This window comes from Primulina huaijiensis, chromosome 4 (genome assembly GCF_012295235.1).
Source record: "Primulina huaijiensis isolate GDHJ02 chromosome 4, ASM1229523v2, whole genome shotgun sequence".
Lineage (NCBI taxonomy): Eukaryota > Viridiplantae > Streptophyta > Magnoliopsida > Lamiales > Gesneriaceae > Primulina > Primulina huaijiensis.
In genome coordinates, this window is record NC_133309.1 from 8,667,877 (window position 1) to 8,675,376 (window position 7,500).

Sequence of the window (7,500 nt, forward strand, 5' to 3'; positions counted from 1 at the left end):
TACCTCACCTCGGCATCCTTCAGTTTCCGAATTTCAAAGGCAATGGGGTGTCGCTCTTGCATCAGAACTCCACCCAATGCACGGTCTGATGCATCTGTAAACGCTTCAAATGGCTTGTCAAACTCAGGCAATCTCAGCACGGGTTCTGACACAATGGCCTTCTTGAGTGTCTCAAATGCCTCCACACACTGAACCGACCAAACATATTTGTTGCCTTTCCTCAATAAATCAGTCAATGGCCCAACGATCCGAGAATACCCCATAATGAATCTCCTGTAGTAATTGGTTAAGCCCAAGAAGGACCTTAACTCAGATTCTTTCGTCGGGGAAAACCAATCAACAATCGCTAGCACCTTCTTTTTATCCATGTGAATCTTTCCATGGCTTATCACATGTCCAAGGAAAGTAATCTGATCCCTACAGAATTCACACTTCTCTTTTTTCACATACAACTCGTATTCTCTAAGGCGTGAGAATACATCAGTCAAATGCATCAAGTGATCTTCCAAAGACTCACTATATACCACGATGTCATCCAAATACACAACCACAAAACGATCCAAATACTCAAACAGTACATCATTCATCAGGTTGCAAAACGTTGCAGGAGCATTTGTAAGACCGAAGGGCATCACAAGAAATTCGTAAGAACCGTACCTTGTGACACAAGTGGTCTTTGCCTCATCTCCTTCAGCAATCCTCACTTGCCAATAACCTGATCTTAGATCGATCTTAGTGAAGTATCTCGCCCTTGATAGCTTGTCAAATAAATCCAGGACATTTGGAATAGGGTACTTATTTTTGATAGTAACCTTATTCAAAGCCCTATAATCGATGCACATCCTTAGCGTCCCATCCTGTTTCTTTTGGAACAGCACCGGTGATCCGAAGGGAGCCTTAGATGGTTGAATCATCCCACAATCCAACAACTCTGTCAATTGTTTCCTCAGTTCAACAAGTTCCGAGGGACTCATTCGATACGGAGCCTTTGCAGGCACCACCGCACCCGGTTCCAATTCGATCTTATGATCAATAGCACGTCGAGGTGGCAAGGACTTGGGCAACTCCACGGGCATTATGTCATGGAATCGCTCAAGCAGATCAGCAACTGCCTCGGGTACTTCTTGGTACACATCGGGCTTAATTTCGACCATGGCTTCAACATAGGTAACATCACCATGTTTCAAGCCCTTCTCAATCTGAATGGCCGAAATCAGACCTGCCTTCTTCCCGGAGATTGTAGTCACATCATACACCCCTTTCACGAAAGAAGGCTTATTGACATCCGCAATCAATAATCCACCCAAGTGTGGCATCACTTCAACTTGAGCCGCAACCAAGAATTCATTGCCTAGAATGACATCAAAGTCATCAAGAGGAACCGCCATCAAACCGCACTGTCCGGACCAACTCCCCACCTTAAGTTCCACATTGGTCACCCCCTTGATTGGCTTTGCTTCCGAATTCACTGCCTTTATTTGCCTCGAGTGTTGGGCAAGCTTCAAACCCAACGACTGAACTTCCCTTTCAGCAACAAAGTTATCTGTTGCACCTGTGTCCACCATGGCCATAATCTCACGACCATTAATGAGGGCTTTCACATACATTAAGCCTTTAGATTGAGACGAATTAGCATGTAGGGCACCCAACCATTGTAAAGGATTCACCAACGAGGGACCATCTTCTTTCTGCGCCTTCTCCTCTTCGGCCACCAATGCAGATAGTTTCTCCTTCTTTGGACAATCTCGCATTCGGTGGTCACCATTGCATATGAAGCACCCACGCTTCGTTTTATCAAAGACATAGGTTTCCTTGGTCTCTTTGGTGGTGATGCTTTCACCATCTTTCTTGCTCTTCTTTTTCCTAAATTTGTCCGATTTGACAAACTTAGGCTTGCCTTTGTCTTTCGCATCATTTCGCTTAGGGACACCATCACCAGCACCAATGGCTTTGAAATCAACCAACCTATCAGCAGCAGCAATGGCGGATGGCAAATCCTTGACTCCTTGCCTTCGCAATTCAGCTTGGGCCCAAGGTTGCAATCCTGCGAGGAAATTGAAGAGTTTGTCTTCCTCGGACATATCCCTTACATCCAACATCAACGAACTGAAATCCTTAACATAATCCCGAGTAGTTCCAGACTGCTTCAATTTTCGAAGTGACTCCCTAGCAAGCCACGAAGTATTGTTAGGTAGGAACTGCTCTTTCAATTCTCGTTTCAGGGTCTCCCATGTCTCAATCTTGTCACGGTTTGCACTAGCATCATCAGATAGACGAGCCCGCCATCATGACTTTGCATCCTTGATCAAATACATGCTTGTGATTGATACTTTCTCTTCATCGGGGACTTTGGCAGCCTGGAAATAAGTTTCCATGTCCCACAGAAAGTTTTCCAACTCTTTGGCACTGCGTTTTCCACCAAATGGGTTAGGGTCAGGGACTTTGAACTTTGTTGAAGCAGATGAATGCCCGGTGGTTCCAGCACCAACGACCTTCTTCAACAAATTCAACTCAAGTTCGAATCCATCACATTTTGATTCGAGATCTTCTCCAACAGACACCAATCTTCGTTCCACAAATTCCGTCAGATCTGCAATGCTACCAACATTTGTATCTGCAATAGCATGCAATCCTTCAACTTGATGGTAAAGCGTCTCTGTGGGTGATCTGGTTGGAACACCAAGGAGCCCTTCAATTCTTCGCATTCTTGTTTCAAGTTCTAGAATACGATCCCGCGCCGAAGTATTGTTCGTTCCTGAAGTGCTAGATGAATCTGCCATGATTTGGGCATCTGCAACTTCAACAAATTCGAGCAAACCTGGCTCTGATACCAACTGTCACAGGGGTTAATCACGCAGAAACTTTTTCCCGAGTTTCTAACCCTTGTGCGGCTTGAATCACGCACTGATTCAATCAGCCAACCTTTCAATACTCGTGTTTAATTATTTAGTGGAGTATCAAACTCACAGAGCCAAGCAAACCAAGCCAAAACGTGTAAAACGTAAGGCACACAACAAATTACGGGCAATGCCCAACCTTTGCATTCATCCTCAGTCAGAATTACAATAGGAAGCCTAGGTGTGGGGACCCGGACGCTCATCATTTCCATAATCGTTATTAATATCAAATGAACAATTACGTAATGTGGGACATAATTTTTTTTTTAAAAAAAAATTATAAACGCGGAAACGTCACGTAAATTAATCTAATTTACATATTAACATAAAAGTACAAGTCATGTACTAAATACATTCTTATCATACTAGGGTTCAACTACGTATCAGCGCTGAATCATAATCTGCTTCTAAGCCCGGATCTCCACGCTAACTAGTCTAGCCTCGTTCTCTTCTTGACCCTGATCATGTCCCACTTGTTGTCATGCACACATACAAACAAGACAACAGCCGGATAACTCCGGTGAGAATTACATCCTCAGAATAAATCATGTATACATGCAATCATATAAACAATATAAAAGCATATCATAGGCATTCATAACATGTATCAAAATCAGAAACATGAATCAAGTATTCATCGCATGTATCAGAATCCGAAACATGCATCAATATCAATAAAAAGTCATATTCTAAACATTTACCAAAATCAGGAACATAAATCAATAGCAATCAATGAATCACTCTCCGTGATTCTCAGACTCAGACTCGACTCAGTCCTAATCTAGGGATCCCGATCAGAATAAGAACATACACCCACCTACACTCCCGATCGGGGTGGTGGTACGTTCTTATTCACAGACTTTGGCCCTTTCCATATCGAACATCAGTAATAGAAGCAACTCCAATTCTATCCACTTCGATATGACCAAACGTCCGATGTCCTGACCTATCTGTCAAAGACTATGGCACTTCTGCCATATTCCTATCCTGTGACAATGTGCAATGTGCCAGTGACGATTCTATCACTATCAGGCACTTCTGTCACAAGACCAATCATTTAATACCTGCTATCTATATATCAATAGAACAAACATATCAATTCATTCATTAATTGCAATTATCGATGCAATAAAATAAAGTATGTGATTTAGGGAAACTCGAGTCAAACCTCACTCGAGTTGTGCAATCCCAACTCAACATTAATTTATACCTTTATCTTCTCCGTTTGAAGAAGACGAAGTCTCGAATTCAACCCTGTCCATACCCAATCTGGCAATGACAATATCGAATAGATACAATATCAGTTTATAACTCAGTTCAAAACCTGTTCTGATCAATACTCAAATCAAAACATAATCTAATCAATGTCAACGATACAACAATACCATCTCAATCAATACTGAATCTGATCAATACCAATCTACTGATGTTTCGACGGCATAACAATACATTCTCGCTAACTCCGTCAATCTCAACATCACAGATATACTATCAGAACTCAAAATCAATCACGGTACAACTCATAATCTAATCTGATATCGCATCTCAATCCAATGAACTCCGAAAATCATAAAAATTACATACACAGTCTCTTCTTCGATCTGACTTCCATTATATACTGATCAGTAAATCCAGAACACATAACAATAATCAAATCTCAATTCATATGCGCGAGACCTTCGAGTCTCAGCGCTTGTGTTCTTGACAGCTCGCGCATATGCGCGCCCCATCGTCGCGCATATGCGCGAGACTTACTGTCTCGTGCACACCCACACTCGCGCATATGCGCGCCTCCATCCGGCGCATATGCGCCAACTCCTCTGGACCTTTTCTTTGGCTAACTGGACACCTCGCGCATATGCGCGCCTTCACTCCGCGCATATGCGCGCACTGTTCTGCCTACCTCGCGCATATGCGCCTGGCTGAGTGGCGCATATGCGCGAGGGCTCATCCTCGCACATATTTTACATCTTTTCTTGTCTTTCCTGATCTAATCCTTTCCGTCTATAATTACCGAGATTAATCAATAAATCATTTAAGATTAATCTCAGATTACGGTAATCAAAATCTCAAGCCTTACACTAGGTTTGCACACAAAGAAGGCTCTCACTCGTGAATGCCTTGTGCAACTCAAGGCCAAAGCATATAAACACAATACAATGCAGAAAACCGAAATTAAATGTCTAGGACACCTGTCAAGTCTGCATGGAGCCAAGTGTAACTGCCATGTCCAAGTGCCCTGCCTGCATGCCACTTGTTGCTGAATGTTGCCAAGTGTCTCAAACTCCCAACAACTGCTTCAAACCATCAGAAATGACTGCCATGTGTCCCCAAATCAGCCAACTCGAAATGGCAACCGAGCTCAATATTGCCAACACCTTTTCTGCACCAAACACATCCTCACAATGTGCCAACTTGTTCATATACTTAGCCAACTCAATATGCCTAAGTTATGTAGACCATAACTAAGTGTTAGGCATCAACACTTTGCTTCATGGCTCTCCGCAATCATGCCATGAAATCGAGCCAAGCTTTAAGGGTCTAACAGTAGGCCACTATCCTACCATCGAAAGTTGATAGGGCAGAAATTTGAATGATGCGTCGCCCGCACAAGGGCCGTGCGATCCGTCGAGTTATCATGAATCATCGCAGCGACGGGCAGAGCCCGTGTCAGCCTTTTATCTAATAAATGCGTCCCTCCCAAAAGTCGGGGTTTGTTGCACGTATTAGCTCTAGAATTACTACGGTTATCCGAGTAGCAGGTACCATCAAACAAACTATAACTGATTTAATGAGCCATTCGCAGTTTCACAGTCTGAATTAGTTCATACTTACACATGCATGGCTTAATCTTTGAGACAAGCATATGACTACTGGCAGGATCAACCAGGTAGCATTCCATGTCGACTTCTGGAGCTGCATGGGCAATGCCAAAGCAGCACCCATTGTCTTTCGCACGAAGCGTGGGACGCTTTTTCTGGGGCAAATAGAGATCGATGATGCCTCGTCCCCACGAGGTACTCCGTGACCAAGAGAACGAACGTGGTGCCACTGATCCCAACAACCCAGGTGAACCATCAGAGCCATAGGGGTCGGATCATGACACTTGCTTCGAAGTTCACCTTACACGGCGAACCCGAGGGCTCGCCGCTAGAGGCGAAAGCGTCCTGTTATTCCGACGGATTCCAGCACTTTGGGCACACAACGGAGGAAACCAAGCTCGGCCAACAGACGTTCTTCCTAATCTCAAACCAATCACTGCAATAGCGTGACGGATAAATCTTCGCTGCACAAGCAGAGAGTCCAAGTAACCCGTACACACCGACCACCACTCACGTGTCGATAAGTACACAAAGCCCAAACACCCGCTCCAATCATTCACCGCTCCAATCCGACGAAACGAGAGGGAAGACGGGCGAATGTTTTGGGCACATGCCCCGATTGACACGGACTTTTGTGAACCGTCGAGTGATCGATTGATCACTTGCTGAAGTTAGGGACACCGACCATGCCCCGTCGCTCCCCGACCCCTGAAAGGTGAGACCATTACACGCTCCGGGGCCCTGACGCGTCCTACACCGAGGTACTTCGACGGTTTGCTTGGGGGCGCAAATGAACGTGGCCATCATCGAACGGATAACCGAACGACGAATCGAGCGCATCCACGAGCGACAAGTCGAAAGTAACTTTCGAGGCATGGCCCAAAACCCTTGATTAATCGTACCCGAATGTTAGGGAGATGCCTTGCCAGAGCTACGAGGTCGTCACGACACATCGAGGGACCGGCATGTGCGTGGCAACAACAGCTGCCCCAAGCACGAGATGCCTCGAATGCACTTCTGGCGATTCTTCCGCAAGAGAGGCAACCCACGTCGTGCAACCGACCGACTATGGGGTAGCGAGCCTTACCGAGGTTCCAGCCGCGTTCTCGCTCACATGCGAGCGCAATCACATGCTCATTGTATGCTTAGGGTCACTCGCTACGCCGATTTTGCCATCGAACCTTGAGGGTTATCGCGCACTTCGTTTCGAAACGGGATCAAACTTCGGCGACAGCACGGTCGACGCCGCCGGCCGGAGGTCCGCCGCCGGAGCTACGCCCGCGGGTCGCCGGGGTTCGTGCTTGGGGCTTGCAGAGATGTTGGGGCGACGGCATGCCCCCAACGAAGGGTTGGACTACCCCATGAACAAACACCCTCACCCCCCTATAGTATACTTAGAAAAAAAATCGAAAGTGACTGCAGTGGACATTGAATTGGTCAGGAGTCATAACAAAATTTTCCATTTTACGTGTTTTTTTTTCTTATCCAAATACCAATCCAACACCACAGACACATTATTTACATATGAAAACTCGACGAGAAACAACATTGTCTCGTGAGATTCGTCGTTTTTGTCGCCCGTGTCGGCCATCGGCGCACCGGCTCGCGTGTCATTGGGCGCATCAGGATTTTATTCCGAATTCAAATCCAACGCCACAAATGCGTTATTTACATAGGAAAACTCGGGGGAAAACAATCTTCGCTCGGGAGAATCATCATTTATCTCGCCTGTTTGCGCTAAATACCCCGTCTACCTGCAGCCCTTGTCTCTGGGGCTAGCA

The 7,500-nt window shown here is 45.5% G+C and overlaps 1 long non-coding RNA gene across 1 annotated transcript in view; it reads left to right on the forward strand.

Moving 5' to 3' along the window:
* LOC140975305 (uncharacterized) overlaps positions 1 to 5,791 on the forward strand; it is an 8,410-nt gene extending 2,619 nt beyond the window's left edge. Inside the window, exon 2 of the long non-coding RNA XR_012174948.1 lies at positions 5,449 to 5,791. This is a non-coding gene — a long non-coding RNA (uncharacterized lncRNA). The remainder of the gene's footprint in view (positions 1 to 5,448) is intronic.
* The last annotated feature ends 1,709 nt before the right edge of the window (positions 5,792 to 7,500 follow it).